This window comes from Mirounga angustirostris, unplaced genomic scaffold (genome assembly GCF_029215605.1).
Source record: "Mirounga angustirostris isolate CCGP_5_RB_7025 unplaced genomic scaffold, mMirAng1.0.hap1 SCAF_11, whole genome shotgun sequence".
Classification (NCBI taxonomy): domain Eukaryota; kingdom Metazoa; phylum Chordata; class Mammalia; order Carnivora; family Phocidae; genus Mirounga; species Mirounga angustirostris.
The window spans coordinates 93,182,797-93,207,111 of NW_026991719.1; the positions used below are offsets into that span (position 1 = coordinate 93,182,797).

General features: G+C 36.3%; 1 non-coding gene across 1 annotated transcript; it reads left to right on the forward strand.

Moving 5' to 3' along the window:
* The first annotated feature begins 1,372 nt into the window (after nucleotides 1-1,372).
* LOC123851728 (small nucleolar RNA SNORA35) lies at nucleotides 1,373-1,501 on the forward strand. The gene has a single exon (XR_006792688.1). It is a non-coding gene; the product is annotated as a small nucleolar RNA SNORA35 (small nucleolar RNA).
* Nucleotides 1,502-24,315: the final 22,814 nt, after the last annotated feature.

The window sequence follows — 24,315 nt, forward strand, 5'->3', positions numbered from 1 at the left end:
GTATACATTTGTACAACTACTTGGGAAAAGAAGTTGGCATTGTCTTCTAAAGCTGAATATTCACAGTGCATATAAGATGTGTTGTTTTAATTTTAATTGATTAATTAATTAATTATATCAATGCAGCCATGTCTGGTGAGATGATAGTGGTGAATCACATACCAAGGGTTATAATTCATTCCATTCTATGCACTTGAAACCAGACTATTCTTAGAATTCCAGGGTGGCTGAGCACCCAAGTGGGCATCCTTTGGTAAGGCAGCATATACCAGGCTAGGGCAAAACTAGAAGAGCTACAGAGAAAGACTTGTTTTGATAGGAATGCTATACATTTTAAAAAGTGCATGGGGCGCCTGGGTGGCTCAGTTGGTTAAGCGACTGCCTTCGGCCCAGGTCATGATCCCAGGGTCCCGGAATCGAGTCCCACATTGGGCTCCCGGCTCAGTGGGGAGCCTGCTTCTCCCTCTGACCCTCTCCCCTCATGCTGTTTCTCTCTCGCTCACTCTCTGATAAATAAATAAATAAAATCTTAAAAAAAAAGTGCATGGTTCATAGCCTTTTATCAATGACTTTATGAAGCAAAACAAAAAGAAAGAAGTAATGATTATTTGACAGTGGCTGCTCAATGTGCAGACTCTTAGTCATAACCAAGAAAAAAATGGGAGACACATCAAATGGATAGTTTTCTGTTTTGTACATTTGGGAAAATGTGAGTTTCTTCTAGACACACAGGAAAGATGTGTCTTCATCACATAATTCAGGGATAATGATCTACAAATTCTTGTCAGGAAAGTTTAAGCAATTTTAAATAGTCAGAGTCAACATGTAAGCCAAGTTGGCTTTTGTAAGGGGAAATTATAAGACAAGTAGAAAAAATGTAAAATTATTAACTTAAAAAATTCCACAAATTTGTAACCAAGTTCCTCGCAAATAATAATTTGAAAGAGAAAGAGAATTGTCCCTGGCGAAGTGGGAGATGCTTGTTTTTAACCATAGCTGTTACTTATTGAACATCGACTAATGTCAGGGACTAGACTGGACTAGTTATTTCTTCTAATTCTCACAACAGTCAGCTGTCAATAAACAAGTTATTACTGATCCCATTTGACATAGAGAGAAACACAGGCCAAGAGGGCTTAAGTGAGTTTCTAAGGTTCCACAGCTCGTGAGTGACAGAGTTGGGATTCTGAGTCCAGATCTGCCTGATTCTAAACTCACATTTCCTTCCCCTAAAGCTAACCCGTGTATGTAGTGACCATACTGAGTGAATGAAGGATGGATCCCGAGACGTTTTAGGTCTCATATCCACCCCCTCTTCCAAGCTGGTTCTTCTGAACAGAGCATGGGCTCCCAGCCCTAGCTCTACTGTCTACAGCACTGGCAAGTGACCCATTGGGCTTCTCCTTGACCAACTGGGCATCGAGCAGTGCAAAAGCAAATCCCTCCACAAAGCTGGGAGAGTCTTGCTGTGGGCTACTCCTGCATGCTGGGGGGTACATATTTACTGGGTCCTGTGGCCCTGCCTAAGAAAAGTGGGGGGGTGGAGAGACAAAACAAGCAGCTCAGTACCTGCTACTACTAAATAAAGTTGACTACGTTCATATTAAGTTAATAGTAGGAACTAAAAAATGTTATTGTTATTACATTATCATCACCATTATTATTAGCTGGGTAACTCTTAGCAATTTACATTAGCCCCTCTTGGACTCAGTTTCCTAGTCCATAAAATAAGGTTGACACTGCTGGTCCCTTCTTTCCTTCATAATACCTTTGAATACTCAAATCCTCACAAATCTCTCCCTCTACTACAGTGTGGTAATGACCAGTTTCCCATTTTTTGTATCCATTAATGTTATCTTATTAACTAAGTTGTAAATTCTTTGAAAGCAAAGACTCTCTCTTCTCATACATCTTAGTACTTACAGAAGCACCTAGCCCAGTGCCTTACAAAAAGTAGAAGTTCAATAAATAATTACTGATGGATAAACTCATGTAAGTTATCTGTGAAATCAGTCATTAATTCTTGTAACCAGAACTCCAAGAAAGCTCTAGAATTGAATGCCATAGTTTTAGAACCATATAAAATGTGGCACTGTTTTATGTGGTAAAAAAAAAAAAAAAATATATATATATATATATAGAGAGAGAGAGAGAGAGACTGAAAACTCATTTAAAATCCAGAAAAGAAGGGCTTCTTGGCTGGCTTAGTCAATAGAACATGTGACTCTTGATCTCAGAGTTGTAGGTTCAAGCCCCACATTGGACATGGAGCCTACTTTAAAAAAATAATACATAAATAAGAAAAGATTAGTTTGTGAGAGATAAATTCATGATAAGTTATTTAACCGAAAATAATTATTTTGGAAGACAACCTCACATTTTTTGTGTTGACATTATAGGTGGTAAACTTGCCTTCCTAGGAAATGTCTTTAGGGCCCTCTGCCAGAAAGGACACTGGGCTCATAGGTCATAGCTATGTTCTGATAATTAGGCCAACACTGTAAAAGAATGTACACAACTTGCAGCTCATTATATTACTATTTTCAGACAATTGGGATGAAATATATCAGTGAAAAATACACATTACACTAAATAAATCCTTGTTCACTGGAATACAAAACCCAGTTTAAAAAAAAATGACACATTTTTCCTGATGATTGGCAAGGATACATTAGAAAGACTTTTTTATACAGTATATATTTTTTAATTATTGTTGTTCCATCTGTCCTCTTTATTGACACTATTGAACCAAGGATAAAAGAAAAGTGAATATCGAGTATGTGGGTGATATGAAATGGAAGTAGAAGATGGACCGTGTCGTGTGCCTTAGGTAAACTTCCTTGTCCTGAGGTTCCAGACATTGGTCTCTTTTTGAAATGAAAATAAATACCTCCTTCCTTTTAGAATGAAAATAAATACCTTACCTTCCTTAGAAATATGGCAAGAGAGTGTTCAGATGACTTACTACCCTTGTGAACAAATGCGTTATAATAATACAGGGTTTTACTATTCTCCCCTTACTATTCTAATGCAGAATAAACGCCAGTTGAACATTCCCCCATCCCTCTCCAGCCATAGACACATATATTACACTGATAACAAGATGTGGGAAGACAGCCTTTTAAATAGATTTTTAAAGCTTAATTTCTTAAAATAATATAATCTAGGGGGCTTGTCTTAGAGCTCCATGTGGGTAGGTGAGAACCTGTCAACACAATGTCTGTTCCCAGCATTTTTCCTAAAGGCAACATGCTATTTTGTTTTCCCGTGTAATTATTTTTGCTTGTCTTTTTCTGCTTATGTACTTTAATTTCATTTAGAACTTTGAAGATGGAAAAGTATAACTGTTTAGACTCTTTCATAATATAAAACAGACTTAGTAATAAAGACGATAAATTCTCTTTGATAAACATCTACTTATAGCTGAATGAAGGGTTGTTTAGCACAGAATGTGGTATTCAGCGAAAAAAGCAATTCATCTAAGAAATACTTCTTCCCTTGTTGCATTTACCCTCTTGCTAGCTTGGTGTATCTCTATTGCCTATTTGTCCTTTGTTAACTGTCAAGACAGCAAATTTCTATTTGGAGCAGATGTTGTAACTGCCATTGTTCTAGTGCTTAAAATTCATTCTGCTGCAGGAAATTCTTATCATGAAACCTCTAATTTAGCAGTATTAACAAACCGCAACTATGGACTGTTTTGTCCAGGATGTCTGGCCTTTGTTAGATATCTGAGCAAAAAAGATATATATATATTTATATCGTGAAAATTGTATCAAAAAACTTATTTGATTACTTCTTGACAAATCAATGCGAAGCTTTCTTTCATTAAGTTAATATATAATATGATGGTGGGTAAATGCTCTAAGATGTTAGGCAGTCATTAGTTGTGTAGGAGTTTATCATGGATTTTCCTTGTTTCCTTTACTAATATCTCCATAACTTATGCCAAAAAATTAAAAATCATAATATGTGTCTTGCTACTTTTTGAATAAAGTAGTTAAATTTAAACCTATTTTTAAACTTCCAATTTGGGCCTTTTTGTCCATAGCTCCTAATAGCACCCCACCTATCTTACCCCACCTAAAAAGCCATCAGATGTCATATTTTACCGTCAGGAAAGAATCAGAGAGAATGCCATTTTATTCTCACTCTCAGTCACATTTTCAACATTGGAATGATTAAAACGAGACCAAAAAAAAAGTTTTGCATTCCACTTTAGACTTACAGTTTAAAAATGAAGGCAACAAATATTTTGTGGAAATATGAGCAATAACTTTGAAACAAATAACACATACATACAAGTATTCAGTAAACAGAATTCTACAACATGTCCTAAGTTTTCCATGATTACTACTTTAGGAGTAATTCCAGTCCATGTTATTGGGTAAATTGTAAGTAGTATCCCATGGTTGGACATCCGTGCGATCACCAATGCAATGACTCTAATTAATTGGACACATGTTGATCCAACTATTGTTAGGGTGACTATACATTCCAGTCTGCTCAGGAGAGTCACAGTTTACACTTACTGAATAAATGTCAATAATACTTCCTTTGAGTCTCGAAAGTGTCCCAGTTGGGATATGAAGTTAGATGCTTATTGTTACCGTCATGCACCCATATAAACTTAAGGAGTTACATGCTGACACATATAAAAGAACTATAAGCAAACGTCCCTTACCCAGAGGAGCATGCAAACTTATTAATGACACAAGAGATACATATGAAACCATTGCAAAATAACCCATACATCGTTGAATTTAAATTCCAAATTTACTGGAAGAGATACATGGATATGGACCAGAGTAGTTAAGTCTGATTTAAGGAGTTGTTCTCTTCTAGGGCCTTGCAGGCATGAGGTCACGTGGACAACGTTCTAGGCATGGTGATAATTAAAGTTCACGGTTGATCAGTCAACAGAGGAAATGACTGAATGAATACAAAGAAGGGTATGGTAGAAAAAATAATCTGTAAAGACTTAGAAATTCTGGTCTCTCGCCCTGGCTCTGCCACTGGCCAACTTTATGTCGTTGAGGAAATTACTTCCTCCCTTTGGCTTTAGTTCCTTCATCCGTAAAAAGAGGGAGTAAACTGGATTCATTCAGCAGTTTTATTTATTGTGAGACTACTCTGGGCAAGGAACTCCACTAAGGACTATGCAAATGATCTCTAAAGTTCCTTTCCTGTTCTAACTTCTGTGGCATTCACTTTGATCACCAGTGTTTCCTGCGACATAGTTCTAGTCAGTTCGGGATCATTCACTTTTTGTCAAAAAAGAACATTGCCTGCAGGTAAGTCAACCCCACCCAGCAAATATTTGTTATGTTAAATTGCCTGGAAACTTTTCCCAGTAGTGTCCTTTATTTCTTCATTGGCTTAGAACCATGTTTTCATTCTCTGTGATAATGATGCAACCCCAGAATGTAGGAGGCCCTTCGGGGAGAAGCTGCTAGGGCATATTTTCTGAGCATGAAAACCACCATTTGTGCTTCAGGTAACCGAGGTTACAACCCATTCAGCTGGGAAGCAGGGCTACCGAGCCCTGGTGTCCTTCATCACTTTTCACAACTGAGGTCTGTTCTCCTATCTATCATCCTGATCTCAGGAAGCTTGCTCTTGTTCCCCCATGTGAATCACCTAACAGGAGAGATCATGCTGTCTGGAGTGAAGTTGTAGCAACTGAACAAGGAACTCTACCAACTCAAAGAAGCTGAGATATCTTCTGTGAATCCAGCTGGTTCAAGGCTGCAGGCCCACTTCCCTTGGCAGGTTTTCCTATTGCAGGGAGTGGGGAAAGTAGCCCTAAACCATCAGAATGGATTATACATCACATTTGATAATGCATATGGACACTCCACTCCATTAACTGGAGAAGTTGGAGATAGATCTAATCTGAAGGGAATCTGAGGAGCAACAGAAAATTGATTTTGCTGGTCTGATATTTATTCTGTACTTTAGAATTGTGGTATGCTTAAGAGTAGTTATGTTTATTAATAAAGAAGTTTGGACCTTGTTAATATAATGGATACAAAATACAAGATCAAATATAAGTCATGTTTAAACTCATACTTAGTTCATTTACCTTTGTCACATCATAAAACAGAGAAAGTTTTGTTTTTTGGGTTTTTTTTTTTGGTAGAAGTGCCAAGATAAATTTAAATCCAGCTGCAAGTCCACCTGACTAATGTTTGCTTTCAGTATTGATAGTGGTGATCATGATCACAGTGGTAGAGGATAAGAGGGAGAAAAGTCAAGATTTTGTAAAGAAGTGTTGAATGAAAAGTAGGAGTAACGGAAAAAATCAGAGCTACAGTAGATTTTCACTTGCAAGTGAGCGATGCAAGGAAACCAAATTATTGAAATTTAGAACCAAGGGTATTTATCGTCTCCATATCGCACTTTTACACCCAGAGCGATTGTCAATGTTGCCACAAGGGGTTTGTCCTTACTTTTCTTGTGGTTAGGCATGAGATGGGAAACGGAGGTCCTTTCCAGAAAAGTATTCTTAGTACCTTCCACTAATAAAAAAAAAAAAAAAGTGAATTCCAAGTGCTAAGAAATTTCTACTAGCTTTCCACATAGTCCCATTGAAATTTTTAAACTTACAGAGTGTATTTTTTCAGAACTCCATACTGCTGTACATTTAAATCTGTAAATGTACTGAGGCAACTATGTAAAGCATTAACTTAGAGATATGAACAGCTGAAAACTAACTGAAAAGAGCTGAAAATAGAGTTGCAAGTAAATCATTGAGAATCTGTCTTTTCAAATATACTGCATGTGAATTTGAAATCAATCTATTTTATTCTGTCAGTCATATTAGACTCTTCTACCCCTTCAATTGATAAAGCCCTTAAACCTTGAAAGTTTCTGACTAAAAGGGGGGGATAGGACAAGGAAACATGAAAATCATATGGAATGATATGGAATCAATCGACAATGTGCTGAAATATTAACTTGCAGATGTCCCTAAGTATATGTTTAAAATAAGGCCTAATTTGAAAGTAGATTATTTCTTTGGAAAATGGGTTTAATTATTTCAGGGTATAGAAGCAAACACAATTCAAACCTCTGCCTCATTTTTTGTGGTGTGTGTGTGTGTGTGCGCCCGCGTGCACATGCACACATGTGTGTTTAATCAGTGTTCTGGCAAAATAAGAGCATGATCCAAATTCTAGGCCTTATTCCAAAGCTTCTAGAGATTGGAGACACCTTACAAGGTGTCGCAGGAAGCCAGGCATAAGACAAGAGAAGGAAAATGAAGATGCTAGCTCACATAGATATCTGGAGGGGGTAACCAGCCCTAGGAAACACAAAAAGCCAGACTTAGAGCAAGGCAAACTTGTTTTTAAAAAGGCAATGGAGAGATTTCATTTTTTGCAGTTGAACAAAGCCAGGACTGACTAAGGGACAGTGTATGTAAGAACAAAAAGGAGGCTGAACTGAGACCAACGGGATGGTGGGTATTCCCTTTCTTCCTGATGAGATATGGAAATTTTCTGGGACAGAAAGAATAAGAAGAAGATAGATCTGCACCTATGGTGTTTCAGGACAAGTTACTAGACTCTGTAACAAAGTTATAGATCACTTTTTAGTGTAGAAAGAAATGGCTGATTAAATGGAATGTTTCACTGGTTTTCCTAAACAAACTTATTTATAGAATTTCAGAAACAAAGAATGCTTTCTCAGGTGAGCTAATGTGAACCCACTCATTCCCTGAACCATTTATTGAGAACAAGTTGACAGGGGGCAGCAGAGTAGCCTGAGAGTTCAACACAGTATAGAAATTCATAATATAAGGACAAAGACTATCAGTTTTAATACTTTAAAATAGGGATTTAACAGCATGTGTTGCAATCTGTTTCTGAAATGTGGAGGCATGAGATGTTACATTCTCAGGGCCTTTAGGTTAGTAAACATATAGATTGAATATGTTGTAAATGGAATCCTCCTACTTTAAAAGTGATCATTTGTAATATGTTTTTGACCATTATGTAATACTATGTTATTACATTATGTAAAATGTCAGCTGTTTCAATAATATTCTATGGGAAGAATGAATATCTTTACCAATCTTTAATATTTCTGGTTTTGCTTTTACTTGAGCAGCTCCATAAGTGGATATTTATTTGGTGCATTAGTTTTACTATGAAAAGAATAATAAATTGCTTCTCTTGTTACAAAAGTAGTTCTATAAATATGTCAATCAAATTTTTACTGATTTCTGTTAATGTGATAAACAATGTGAAATAAACATCTTAAATGCCATTTACTGATGATTAGATTGTAAATGGTAAAATCCATTTACAAATTCTTTGAGGAATTTGATTTTTAAAGGAAAACCTCGATCAGAATACGGACATGTTCATTAGGGGGCTCCCAGCATTTTTCAGAAGGTCGTATTTTGCCACAGAGTAAAGAATCTTGGTTTGTTCAAGTGATATTTTCAATCTAAAATCTAGGAGGCAGGTGCTCACTTGTCCTCCTCCATGCTTGGAAAATACAAGGAGGAGGCCATAGTGGCAACTGTCACCATGATTGATTTCGTTGGGATAGAAGACTGGCCAGCTGGTTGTAATCAGTGCATTGAGGACGTCCTCAGAACAGTGAACCTGTTGCATTGAAAATCTGCAAGGGAGAACAAAGCAGCAATGTTTTCAAACTTAAAGATTTTGAAATGCAAGATACTTTTCTCATGTTATCTCTTCTTCTACACAACACAACGTTCAAGCCACATGTTGTTCACAGAGTATAATATTGCAATGATAATTGTACATGCAACAGATGAAAATAGTGATAATGACTGAGAGTATTTTAATTTTGTATTGAACCTTGTATAATGCTACTTGTACAGTTATAAGTAGATGTAAGAAGATTCATATATCATCAGCATATTTTACAATCTTCGTGTCCTTGAATTTGAAGTGTATTGCAGGTTAAGCTCAAGCCAGGGTAAAGATTGTCTTATAGAACTCTATGACTCTCAAAATTGAAATGTGAAGTGATGGTGGTATACTATAAGAGTAAAATAATAGTAATTATAAAGTAAATATAGTGATAATTAAGATATAAATTTAGCATTCATTTCTTTATTCATTAAATATTTATGTAATACCAATATGTGCAAGGCATTTTCCACATATAATCTATTCTTAATGAAAATCATCTCAGCAAGCTAGTAATGGAGATAGTATTACCTTGAATTGACTATCAGCTGTGAATCCCTGAACCATGGAAAGTAGGATTGGGTGTCATTACTCTCTACATTTCTGCTTACGTGTAGTTTACCCCTGCTTTGATTGAAAAGGTGCAACACAGTCCTATTTTTAGGAATAATTATTGAATAGGAATAATCAAGGGATGTTTCCTACATGACATGGACCCCTAGCTAGAGTGAAGTACCCAGATGGGCCATTAGGAAGTGGAACATTAGAGACTTTGTTAAGCACATCCAATCATTTGCAAGACCACAGGTAGAATTTCACCCCCATTTCAATTTTAGGACACTCCAAATGATCTAATCTCATTCTGCACAGGAGGTGAGTGTTACAGTGTTTCCAGGCTGTGCCAGGTCACAATGAAGCTTGAGGGCAAATGCATAACAGCTGCAGTTTTGATAACAAATTACACACATTTTAAAAATTATTGAAACTCATTTTGAATTTGATATTCAATGGCATTTTGAATTTGATATTCAGTGTCACCACACAGCTATTGGAGACTTAATGGATACCAGTCTCCATGCTAAATGCATTGAAGACAGAAGCATATTCTGCGCATTCAAGTGCTTTACAGTCCAGCGACAGTGACCTCACCCCTTTGCAAAAGCAGGATTCTTCTACCTTACCCATTTGAGTTATATCATCTTTTGTTTTGTTTTTGCTTTTTGTTTCTTCTTGATCCTTAAACTCAAAAGATTAAGTGTTCGTTGGTAGTAGATTTTCTATTTAAGCAGATGCTACCTGACTACATTGGCATATAAAATTTACAAATGGACTCAGATATTTTCTATTAACAAAAACTATTTTTTGCTTTTGCTGAGTCCTTGTATTGAAGAACATGAAATCAGGGCCCTTGTACTCTGGTGGAGGCCCCTCTGATGCAGAGATCTCATTTAAAAGTGAAGGACTAACTCTGTGAAATGCTGAGAGTAGTTTCCTGGCTAGCTCTTATGCTGAAGGGTTTTTTTCCTAATTGATTAGCTTTTGAAGTAAAAAAAGAATCATTTCATTCCAGACTAGGCTAGATGCAAGTGGTCATCCATGTAAGATCAACAAGGGAAAAGTTAATTTTCTTTCCATAATTACTTTCAAAGTTTTACTTTTTTTTTTTTCTCAATCGAGTTCAAATTGCTCTTGAGAGCAGGGAAGTATGACAATATTTCCCAGCAGACGATAATGAGAAAAGATCATTGAGAAAGGATACTATGCCATTCCGTCAAGATGTGGTCCTCATTCAGGCAGTGATAAAATAAACTGTATTAAGTTCTATACACCCTTGCAAATATCAAGTCTGCATTTTCATAGTTTAGTTCTCATTACTGTAACTTACATGAAAAAAGATGCAATTAAAACAGAGAAGAGGGAGTTGCTATGTTATGACTGAGTTTTTTTTATTAATACCATGTGATATCTATATCAAAATTTTTAAAAAAGCTGAACAAATGTTTTATTTTGAAACTCTTGTGGGAATATACAAGTTACTATTTTATGCATAACATGGGTAAATGCCATTCAGAAAAATAAAGGGGACTTTTTTTATGTATGCTTTGTTTATGTTCTATGGATTTACTTATGTTTTTAATGGGTTTTTGTGTTGTGTGTAGGATTACTATATCAGAAGGATAATATTTTTTAGCTTCCGGGTTTCTTTAGAAAAGTGTATGGTGTTGTAATGTAGGGTATTGGACCATATTGGTTTTATGAAATTAAAAAAAAAACAATTCCAACCATATTAACAAATATGGCAGATGTGTCAATCTTAAAAATAAAATAACCAGTTATTTTACCAGCAAAATGAGTTTATTTGGGAACAGTAGAGGAATTGCAATTCAGGACAGGCAGACTACAGCAAACCATAGGCAAGTCCAAAGAGACAAAAGGAAGGTCAGCTTTTTTTGGTTTTAGGAGGAAGTTGGGGAAGGCTTTTTTATTTTTATTTTTTTATTATTATTTAAATTCAATTTAGTTAACATATAGTGTATCATTAGTTTCAGGGATAGAATTTAGTGATTCATCAGTTGCATATAACACCCAGGGCTAATTACATCAAGTGCCCTCCTTAAGGTCCATCACCCAATTACCCTATCCCCCCACCTACCCCCCCTCCAGCAGCCCTCAGTTTGTTCTTTATAGTTAAGAGGGTCCTATGGTTTGCCTCCCTCTCTGCTTTCATCTTATTTTATTTTTCCTTCCCTTCCCCTATGTTCATCTGTTTTGTTTCTTGAAGTCCAAATCTGAGTGAAATCATATGGTATTTGTCTTTCTCTAACTGACTTATTTGACTTAGCTTAATACCCTCTAGTTCTATCCATGTTGTTGCAAATGGCAAGATTTCATTCTTTTTGATGGCTGGCTGAGTAATATTATATATATATATATATATATATATATACACACACACACACACATATATCTACTTATATATATTATATATATATACACACATATATCTACTTATATATATTATATATATATATATATAATATATATATCATTTCTTTATCCATTCATCTGTCGATGAACATCTGGGGTCTTTCCATAGTTTGGCTACTGTGGACATTGCTGCTATAAACATTGGGGTGCACATGCCCCTTTGGATCACTACATTTGTATCTTTGGGATAAATAACCAGTAGTGCAATAGCTGGGTCGTATGGTAGCTCTATTTTCAACTTTTTGAGGAACCTCCATACTGTGTTCCAGACTGGCTGCACCAGCTTGCGTTCCCACCAACAGTGTAAGAGGGTTCCCCTTTCCAGGGAGGGCTGTTTTAAACAAAAGTTCATGGGAGAAGAATAAGAGTTTGAGGTTGTGGCAATTTCTCATTGGCTGCAAGTGGTGGATAGTGCATTGTTGCTGGGGCAGGGAGGGATCTTCATTCTTTTTCTTAAAGCAGGAGATGAAATTCCTATGTGAAAATGTCCTCCCTCATCAAGATAATTCTCTTTCCTTCCTTCTGCTGGTTAGGCAGGCACATGCATAAAAGCTCCCCTTCAGGGCTTTCTGACTCCATTTTAAATGAGATTTCCTTTAATTCCTTTATTTATTTTCACAGTAAGGTTTTGTACAGGCCTTGGGCATTGTTGGCATCCTGGGACTTGTGTCAGAACCAGTCCCTTCCCCATTTCTACATTTCTTATTTCAGCTTTTGTCCCTGTGCTATCCTCATTCTCTTAGGCTGCCCCACCTGTCAAGGAATGTGGCTATTATCTCTAGAGATCCTTCCTTACAGATGATCATCCAGGGGAATTGTGAATGCTTTCCCTTAATTTCCACCTCAGAAAAATTGTGAAGGACTATAATTGCGTACTGGGATCCTTAGTGACCAAGAGGCTAAGGTACTATTATAGACCCAGACTGATAGAGGATGCCCCCTCTAGTTGGGGGCGGGAGCTACAATAGAACCATAGAGGGTGAGGAAAGATTTCCCCAAGGGGGTTCCTGGCTGGCTCCGTAGGTAGAGCGTGCAACTCTTGATCTTGGGCTTTTGAGTCTGAGCCCCACATTGGGCATAAAACTCACTTAAAAAAAATGAAAATAAAAATTTTAAAAAAGAGTTCCCCAAAAGAAGAAAGACACTGGTAACAAAAAAGATAGGAGAAAATACTGGAAAGACAAAAACTGATGTCTGCTATATTATCCAATAACAAAATTATATATATAAGATATATAAACATATACTAATAGCAAATATATACGTGTGTGCATATATATGTACATCTACATGCACACATATGTACATACACATGTATGTCTCCTTTTAGATTATCAATAGATTTTTATAGTCATGTTCATATAGATCCTAAATGCTTTCTGTTAATATTATTTCTGTTTTTTTTAAATTGAGGTATAACTGCAAATTAGTTTTTTCTAGAAAGTTTTCTTAGATTGCTCATGAATTTTCAGTTTACTGCTGACACACACATTTGGTTTTTTTGTTAACAATTGTAGCCCACAACAATGATTTTATCATTGACTCCCAACTTCTGCATCTTACTCATCAGTAGATGAGTAAATCAGAAAAAAAATTCAACAATGAATTTTGCAAAACAGAACCCATTTTTCTAAGAAAATAGTTAGAAACTAGAAGACATGATTTTTTTTAAAAAAAGAGAAACAATGTTATGATTAATGAGGTGGATGTGAAGTTTGTGATAACATTACTTTTGCTCCCTTTCTGATTCATAACTTTGTTCTGTAAGTGAGGTTTCTGGATAAATGAGGTTTTGCAGTTTACAGAGCATCTAAAAAATGTTTCAGTGTTCACAGGAGTCCTAGAAGCTAGGCTACTGATTTATGTCTGGATGGAGCAGTATTGATTACTTTGTAGTCTCTGTTTTGTCTTTAATGTACAAGCTGGTGTTTTTATGCACATTTCTCACTGCTGTAATGCTTTGTTAGCCTTCATATAATATTCACTCACATCTCGATTTTTTAAAAATGAAAATATGAACCACTGATAAGTTGGGTGATTTAACCTAGATAGTACAAGGTAAATACAAGGTGGGAAAGAGCCTGTGAGCTTTGAGTTTCTGTCCTCTCTGCAAAACCAGAATTAATCAGGTTTAACAGGATAATGCTCTCAGTGCAAAAGAACTTTGCTAAGAAATTATGAAAGTACAAGTTAATTAGAATACAGAGCTGCTTACTTGGGCTGACAGTTATTAATTACATGTTCTCGGGCTGGCTTAATTTCAGGCAATTTGCTGTGAAACAAAACAAAAAAAGTTCCTGTTTTAATCTTCCAGAAAAAAACAATCCCTCAAAGCACGCACAGAGAAATAATTGCTCTATAAGGTATAAAGAAAGCAGATTTTAGATTTAAGCTTTTGGGCCAGTGTTTTTGGAAGTTTATTCCCTTTGCTATATATTTCAAACTCCAGTGGGAGCTTGTGTGCCTGCCTAAGTGAATAGCAGATTGTTCAAATATCAGTGTAGCTAGTGGAGATAAGTGGGAGTTTGCCTTGTTTTCGGCAATAGATACATTTCTAAGAAGTTGTGTATAACTGAACTTTTCCCAAGTGAGTCATATTTTAAGTGCGTGGTAAAAAACCTCATGAGCCTCCTAGACCCACATTAGGAGGATTACTAGAACTACTGCATTGTTCCCCTATAATTTTTTTCCCCTCACACTTTAATCAGATTAGCATCTTATTCTTGCAAATTAGGTATGTCACTCCTATTTAATGGTTTATTAACTTGGCATATCACCTTTTTATGGGATCTGAAGTTTTTGATACTTGAGCCTCTGTTAATAAGAGTTACATGCTTCTGCTAATAAAATAAGTACTGTTAGAAGCTTTGAGGCAATTATTTTCTCAGAATTGAAAGTATTAAAAATTGATGGCAACATACTGTGGAAACAAATGAAAAGTGAGAGCACACTAAATAAGGTCTTCGTTCTCAATGCTGAGTTTCTTAACTGCACTTAGTCTGTAGTTGTGACGCAAGTGGCTGAGAGCCTCAGGATACGGACTAGACATACAACAAGGAGATAGGTCAGCAGAAAATGGCGGCTCAAATACTCCCCAAAGTGGATTATCTGTGGAAAGCATTTTCGGAGGAAAGAACCAGAACACAGCAATTTTCAGGAAGGGACTGTGGGTAACTGGAGAGGAAAGGCACACGAAAGCCCACAAAGAAAGTGTAAGAAAAGGCAGTGCTTCCTCTGTTGTTTTGGTGACAATACGCTGAGAAGCCACTTAACAGTTACAAAAGAGAAGGAAGGAAGCATGAAGAAGTTCAGGAAAAAATAGAGGAAAAGAAATATAAATATCTGGTAGTGAAAGGAATGGAAAATAGGAAAGAAAATAGATACATTAAGGCTCAGGTAGGGAAATAGGCTGTCTCAGTTGGAAACTGAGCATAAAGGGCAGACAGAGTCAAAGGGAGAACAAAAGAGAGAGTTCTAGGGGAATCTTGAAGAACTAACTAAAATCAGACAACCAAGAGTAGCACAGCTGAAAGCATGTACAAACACTGCGTGTAGTACAAGAATAAAAAAGGATTGTAAAAATGGAAAAGGTTATGGTGATTTATGCAAGTTCAGGGCAATAAATAAGATTTAACAGCAAAGAAAACATTTTTATGAAGAGGATCAGAATATGGACCATTTCCGAAAAACCTATAATCAGTCACTAGATATAGTTACCAAAACAAACATAGAGGAGTTATTAAAAAGATAGGAAATCTAGAAGGGATGATGGATTATTTTGGATGAGATAGAAAACAGAAAAAGAGAAAATCAGGTTTGGGAATATTATGCACCACACAAGATGAGATCGCCTCTTCTCTACAGTAGAAAATTCTAAAGATTTTTATACTTGTTAAAAAAAAGAATTCTAGAAAACAAAAAATAATTTATGTATATTGTTCATGTTTTCAGAGTTACTGCGGTTCATCTTCAAATCATTAAGGAAGTGTTAAAAACAAAACTGAGTAAACTTGAAGATCTATTTGGTTTTATTCAACAATTCATGAATCGGACAGCATTCCATCTAGCAAATAGAAAGGAACTCAGAGGAGCTGTACAAAATGAAAGGCTTTTACAGGCAGAAGTGGGCAGGAAAGGAAGTTTCTAACAAAGAGTGGATTGTTTCAGGCAAGGTTCACCTTCCTTTGGGGATGGAAGGGGTCTATGGCAGATTACTTCACTAGTGTTGCCCAGGTAATTCCAGATTGACTGGTTAAGTTTACATTCCTGAGAAAGGCTTGAAACTGCAATGGGGCTAGGTATTAAGTCTCAGTTTGCTGACATGGGCTTAGCCCAAGTGACTCCATTTAGATCCCATTGTCTCTTTTCTAACAATCCGTAGTTCCTAATACACTTTCAAGCACCTAGGAGATTTTATCAAATTCAGGTTTTTTCAATACTGTTTAAATGCTATGCAAAAAAAATATTAACAACTGGGAGCACATTTTGTCATCTTTGTCTACTAGCCAACAATTCAAACAGTAGTTTTTATTCTTGTGGGTTTTTCCTTGAAGATTAATTTATTTTGATAATTCCTGACACAATATGATACAGCAGTATTTCTTCTAGTACAGAGAAATGTAGTCAGTATTTATCCTACTGTTAATTACATTGTTCTCTGAAAGAACGCTTTGTTTTTTTGTAGGTGGGGGAGGGGGCTGGCTGGGGGGGAGAAGGGGGAAGGCATCAGCATGGCTTTTTGTTGTCGCTGTAGGGACCCGAGAAAAGCAAAAGTCATCCTTAGTCCTTCCTCTCTGTGTTTTAAAGAATATCCATGCAATATCACCATTCAGTCATTTCCTCATTGAAGGACAGGTGAGAAGTAGGAAATTCGTTTTTGTCCACATACAGAGTGGCTCTGTAATTTTGCATGACTTCCTATGAAATGAAGATAGCACAGGCCTGACATGTCGGTCTATTTTGGCATATCTGGAGACTGAGGACAAAATGAATGGCATAGATCTCTAAGTCCACTAAATTTAATGTCTTTCATTAACCTATTGCAAAGTACCATATAAACAACTAAGGAATGCTTACTGAACAGGGATGAAAGGAAAATCCTAAAGTCCAATTTGCAGATTGTTTACAAGGTGGAAGAGACCCCAGGTGGTACTCATTGGAATGTATTGAAAGGATTGAGAAATCACTGGGTACACCATGAAGGTTGGTTTTTTAGTTCACTGTGACACATCATTCCATGCTTAAAACCATTCAGTGAGTCCTTATCTCAACTCCTTCCCATGATTTACAACACCTTAATGATTGGGTCCCCGGCTTTTCTCTCTAGCCTGGTCTTATACCATTCATTCCCTATTCCCCAGCCGCAGTGGTTCATACCCACCTTAAGCCATTTGCACTTGACATTCTCTCTGAACACCATTCTCCCAAAACCTCAAATGACTAATCTTCCTCCTTCAAGTCTGAGGTTATATGTCACTGCCTGAAACAGTTCAACCCTGACCACCCCCATCTAAACTACTCACCCCAACCTCTCATGCTGGTCTGTTTTATTTTTTACAGAATTATTACTATATAAAATTATCTTATTTGTTCACTTCCTCATTAACTTTTCCCCTTCCCCCATATTCTAAACTCCATGGTAACCAGGACCTTGTCTGTCTTGTTCACAGCTGTATCCCAAGCAACCAGTTTGCATGTTTATTGAAATACGAATGGTAAGTAATAAAAACAGACCTCAGCCAGCTAACCAGTTAAGTCTTAGGTCTAGTTCAGGGCAGTGGAATTGGATGATGATGTAGGAACTCTTGAAAAGATTTCAGAGAACAGATACAAAGATGATCAAAGGCTTAGAAAACAAGACCTATGAGGAGGAGAAAATGGTGATTAGAGTTTATGAGCACTTTTGCATGTATAAACTCTCTTAACCTTTTACTAATAAATACGCAAATTTGTTATTATTATCCCTATATTATAGGCATTGAAACTTCGATACAGAGAATTTAACTGACTTGTCCAAAGTCACATAATTATAAGTCACAATTCACATTTGTCCAAAGTCACATAATTATAAGTCACAATTCACATTGTTGTTCCCAAATACCTTTGTAATTCATTTGGGATAGATATTCTTCCGCCCAGTATGGTTTGGAAGTGGGGAGAAGGTATGGCTACAGAGTAGAGATGACTTAGGCACGGTGTCTAAGATCCTATGGGCTTTTGACCAAGTTTTCAACTTTCAAAATGAGTAATTTCAAATTTATTTTACATTTAAAATTTGACCAAATGCTACTGCCTTTTGAGCTTTATATCACAAGTGGATTTGGCTCTAGGATGTGCTCATTGCATGGGCTGTGTATATTTTTATTCAATACCCAGAGCGTGCAGTGTGAACATAATAGAGATTGAAAGACAGCCAGGAGGGTAAAATACAAATTCTTAGAGTAATGTTGTGCTTCACATAGATTTGTTAAACTCTCTAATTTAAGTTGGGTTTTTTTTGTTTGTTTTGTTTTGGGGTTTGTTTGGTTGGTTGGTTGGTGGTTGGTTTTTTTTACTAAACCTGCTTCTCAACTGTCAGTTCTACAGCCTAGATTCCAAACTCATAACTGGAATCTGCATATTGCTTCTACTTCTATAATAGATTTGTTATTCCTCTTTTATTTAGATTCCAAGTTTGTTAAAATTTCATATGGCTAGTTAAAGTTAGCTTTCAGTAACAGGAGCACTCTTTTAATAGAATTATAAAAACACATTTTGAAGAACATAATTATTATGATTTTTCATCATTTTATTAAAATCTCTCTTGCCAACACATTAGATGCTCTCTATTTACAGTTGAGAATTGAAATCTCTAAAGTACCATTTTACCCCATGATAATATTGGTCAATGTATCATCTTGTGATCAGCTAACTGGACGTTTCTTTAACCCACTTATTTAGAATTTTCTATAATTCTCAATATTTTTACAATGAGAATCTATTACTTCAATAATTATAAATTGATCATGTCCTTCAGTTAAAATAGGCAAAAAAATTTTAGGGTATTAGAATAAATTAGTTTGATTTGAAGCTGTGTGATCTTTGCATAAAATTCCAAATATAAATTATACTTGCTCCAGTCCTGACTATATTCCTTAATAATTAGAAAATTGTTTCATTATTCTTATTTTAGCCTCTCCTTGCTTATATTAGAAAACAAAGCTGAACTTAGACATCTAATAGCAAAATGAATAGTTAGAATTACTTATTAAGAAACCTAGTTCAAAAATAAATTTTAAAAATGTTATAGGCCAAAGAAAAATAACCGAAGTGCATTTGAGTGAACTTACAAATAGAATAGAGGTGGAAAACGGGTTTATAGGGAAAGAGGAATTTTAATAAGTGCTGACTAGAAATATTGGGGCATTTTCTGTAGTATCAAACTGGAAATTATGCTTTAATAGTTTTTTTTAGAATGTCAGAATATATTCAACACATTGTGTTTCTTCATGCCTGGCATATAGCAGGTCCTCAATAAGTATTTGTTGAAAGAATAAATGAACCAACAAGTCTTATTTGAGCACCTGTTATGTGGAGGAGAAAAAGCTACGACCCAGACAGAGTTTATGATCTAATGTGGGAGAGAAGAAATATGAGGTGGATGCACAAATGACCAAATGTATGATAAGAATAAACGTGTCCTAAACGGTCAGAGGAAGGCTGGATCATTTCCCATCTGGGAAGGTTTTAGGGAGAAAAAGGGACTTGAGGGTCGGAGTTGGTAAAAATTAAGAGAGCAAAATTATCTGTTCCAGAAATTTAAGCAAATACATATACATTACTAAATCAATGTTATTATAAGACATTTAATAAATTAAAATCAGCAAATATTAGATTATCAAGAAATTTTTTTATGATCATCTATTGTTAAAAATTCCATTTGCCTTTTATAGTAATATAATATGACATAGTCTAGGTTCCTGCAAGCTTCTGTTTCTTGGCTTTTTTTTTTCCCCTTAATACATTACATACATCAATTCTAGTGTAGCATATCCAAAATATTTTAGCAATTACTCTGTCAGTTATTTTCTACTTCAGGTTAAACTTCTAGCCTAAGTCATTAGAAATTAATTTAAATCATGAGAACAACAGTAGTTGTTTCTAGTATAAAAGCTTCTGTTTTTCTTCTTGCAAAGATTAAAGACTTTAATTTTTTTCTGTTTCCTCTTAGGTCATATTTGTGCGAAGTAGATGGTTATAGGAAAAGTTGATTTCATCAGGGTAGGGAGACGTGTTAGGAGTAAAGGAAGCTGATGGTCCCAACCAGGAGATGTATGCCTATCATACAAATGATATGAAGATCACACTGATTCTTTTTTGTTGTTTGTTTTTGTTTTTTTATTTTACTTTTTATTTTTTTTAATTTTATTTTATTATGTTATGTTAGTCACCATACGATATATCATTAGTTTCTGATGTAGTGATCCACTCTTCGTTGTTTTCGTATAACACGCAGTGCTCCATGCAGTATGTGCCCTCCTTAATACCCATCACCAGGCTAACCCATCCCCCCACCCCCTTCCTCTCTAAAACCCTCTGTTTGTTACTCAGAGTCCATAGTCTCTCATGGTTTGTCTCCCCCTCCGATTACACCCCCTTCATTTTTCCCTTCCTTCTCCTAATGTCCTCCATGCTATTCCTTATGTTCCACAAATAAGTGAAACCATATGATAATTGACTTTCTCTGCTTGACTTATTTCACTTAGCATAATATCCTCCAGTCCCATCCATGTTGATGTAAAAGTTGGGTATTCATCCTTTCTGATGGCTTAGTAATATTCCATTGTATATATGGACCACATCTTCTTTATCCATTCATCTGTTGAAGGGCATCTCGGCTCTTTCCGCAGTTTGGCTATTGTGGACATTGCTGCTATGAACACTGGGAGGCATATGGCCCTTCTTTTCACTACATCTGTGTCTTTGGGGTAGATATCCAGGAGTGCAATTGCTGGGTCATAGGGTAGCTCTATTTTTAATTTTTTGAGGTACCTCCACGCTGTTTTCCAAAGTGGCTGTACAAATTTGCATTCCCACCAACAGTATAAGAGGTTTCCTCTTTCTCCACAACCTCTCCAGCATTTGTTGTTTCTTGCCATGTCAATTTTTGCCATTCTAACTGGTGTAAGGTGGTATCTCAATGTGATTTTGATTTGAATTTCCCTGATGGCTAATGATGATGAACATTTTTTCGTGTGTCTGTTAGCCATTTGTATGTCTTCTTTGGAGAAGTGTCTGTTCATATTTTCTGCCCATTTTTTGATTTGATTATTTGTTTTTTGGGTGTTGAGTTTGAGAAGTTCTTTATAGATCTTGGATACCAGCCCTTTATCTGTGGTATCATTTGCAAATATCTTCTCCCATTCTGTGGGTTGCCTCTTTGTTTTTGTTTTTTTTTTAAAGATTTTATTTATTTATTTGAGAGAGAGAGAATGAGAGACAGAGAGCATGAGAGAGAGGAGGGTCAAAGGGAGAAGCAGACTCCCTGCCGAGCAGGGATTCCGATGCGGGACTCGATCCAGGGACTCTAGGATCATGACCTGAGCCGAAGGCAGTCGCTTAACCAACTGAGCCACCCAGGCGCCCTTGTGGACTGTTTCCTTTGCTGTGCAGAAGCCTTTTTTCTTGATGAAGTCCCAGAAGTTCATTTTTGCTTTTGTTTCACTAGCCTTTGGAGATGTATCTTGAAAGAAGGTGCTGTGGCCGATGTCAAAGAGGTTACTGCTTATGTTCTCCTCTAGGATTTTGATGGATTCCTGTCTCACATTGAGGTCTTTCATCCATTTTGAGTTTATCATTGTGTATGGTGTTAGAGAATGGTCGAGTTTCATTCTTCTGGATATAGCTGTCCAATTTTCCCAGTACCATTTATTGAAGAGACTGTCTTTTTTCCATTGCATATTTTTTCCTGCTTTGTCGAAGATTATTTGACCACAGAGTTGAGGGTCCATATCTGGGTTCTCTATTCTGTTCCATTGGTCTATATGTCTGTTTTTGTGCCAGTACCATGCTATCTTGGTGATCACTGCTTTGTAATATAGCTTGAAATCGGGCAACATGATGCCCCCAGCTTTGTTTTTCTTTTTCAACATTTCCTTGGTGATCTGGGGCCTTTTCAGATTCCATACAAATTTTAGGATTGTTTGTTCCAGCACTTTGAAAAATGTCATTGGAATTTTGATAGGGATGGCATTGAAGGTATACATTGCTCTGGGTAGCATAGACATTTTAACAATGTTTATTCTTCCGATTCATGAGCATGGAATGTTTTTCCATCTTTTTGTGTCTTCTTCAAATTCTTTCATGAGTGTTCTGTAGTTCCTAGTGTATAGATCCTTTACCTCTTTGGTTAGGTTTATTCAGAGGTATCTTATGGTTTTTGTGCTATTGTAAATGGAATCATTTCTCTAATTTCTCTTTCTACAGTTACATTGTTAGTATATAAGAAAGCAACTGATTTCTGTGCATTGATTTTGTATCCTGTCACATTACTGAATTGCTGTATGAATTCTAGGAATTTGGGGGTGGAGTCTTTTGGGTTTTCCACATAAAGTATCATGTCACCTGCAAAAAGAGAGAGTTGACTGCTTCTTTGCCAATTTGAATACCTTTTATTTCTTTTTGTTGTCTGATTGCTGTTGCTAGGACTTCTAGTATTATGTTGAACAATAGTGGCAAGAGTGGGCATCCTTGACGTGTTCCTGATCTTAAGGGAAAGGCTCTCAGTTTTTCCCTATTGAGGATCATATTCTCTGTGGGTTTTTCATAGATGGACTTTATGAACTTGAGGAATGTTCCCTCTATCCCTATACTCTGGAGAGTTTTAATCAGGAAAGGATGCTGTATTTTGTCAAATGCTTTTTCTGCATCAATTGAGAGGACCATATGGTTCTTCTCTCTCCTCTTATTAATGTATTCTATCACATTGATTGATTTGTGAACATTGAACCACCCTTGCACCCTGGGGATAAATCCCACTTGGTCGTGGTGGATGATCCTTTTAATGTATTGTTGGATCCTATTAGCTAGGATTTTGTTGAGGATTTTGGAATCCATATTCATCAGGGATATTGGTCTGAAATTTTCCTTTTTGATGGGGTCTTTGCCTGGTTTGGGGATTAAGGTAATGCTGGCCTCATAGAATGAGTCTGGAAGCTTTCTTTCTGTTTCTATTTTTTGAAACAGCTTCAGGAGAATAGGTATTATTTCGTCTTTGAATGTTTGGTAGAATTCCCCAGGGAATCCATCAGGCCCTAGACTCTTGTTTTTTCAGATGTTTTTGATCACTGCTTCAATCTCGTTACTGGTTATTGGCCTATTCAGGTTGTCAATTTCTTCCTGTTTCAGTCTTGGGAGTTTATAGGTTTCCAGGAAGGCATCCATTTCATTCAGGTTGCTCAGTTTTTTGGCATATAGTTGTTGATAATAATTTCTAATGATTGCTTCTATTCCCTTGGTGTTAGTCGCGATCTCTTCCCTTTCATTCATAATTTTATTAATTTAGGTCCTTTCTCTTTTCTTTTGGATAAGTCTGGCCAGTGGTTTGTCAATCTTATTAATTCTTTCAAAGAACCAGCTTCTAGTTTCATTGATCTAATCTACTGTGTTTCTGGTTTCTAATTCATTGATCTCTGTTCTAATCTTAATTATTTCTCTTCTAATGCATGGCTTAGGCTTATATGTTGCTTTTTCTCTAGTTCTTTAGGGTGTAAAGTTACTTGGTGAATTCAGGATTTTTCTGTTTTTTTTTTTTTTTTTTTTTTTTTGAGTGAGGCTTGGATGGCTATGTATTTCTGCCGTAAGACCGCCTTTGCAGTATCCCATAGGTTTTGGACCGATGTGTTTTTGTTCTCATTGGTTTCCATGAATTGTTTAAGTTCTTCTTTGATTTCCTGGTTGACCCAAACATTCTTGAACAGAGTGGTCTTTAGTTTCCAAATGTTTGAATTTCTTCCAAATATTTTCTTGTGATTGAGTTCCAGTTTTAAAGCATTATGGTCTGAGAATATGCAGGGAATAATCTCAATCTTTCGGTATCGGTTGACACCTGATTTGTGACCCAGCATGTGGTCTATTCTGGAGAAAGTTCCATGTGTGTTCAAGAAGAATGAGTATTCTGTTGCTCTAGGGTGGAATGTTCTGTAAATATCTATGAGGTCCATCTGGTCTAATGTGTCATTCAAAGCTCTTGTTTCGATGTTGGTTTTCTGCTTAGATGATCTGTCTATTGCTGAGAGTGGAGTATTGAGGTCTCTTACAATTAACGTATTGTTATCAATATGACTCTTTATTTTGGTTAACAGTTGGCTTATGTAGATGGCTCCTCCCATGTTCAGGGCATAGATATTTACAATTGTTAGGTCTTCTTGTTGGATAGACCCTTTAAGAATGATATAGTGTCCATCTGTTTCTCTAACTACAGTCTTCAATTTAAAATCTAATTTGTCTGATATAAGAATTGCTACCCCAGCTTTCTTTTGAGGTCCATTGGCATGGAAGATGGATCCCCATCCTTTCACTTTCAGTCTGGATGTATCTTTAGGTTCAAAATGAGTCTCTTGTAGACAGCATATGGATGGGTCCTGTCTTTTTATCCAATCTGCAACCCTGTGCCATTTTA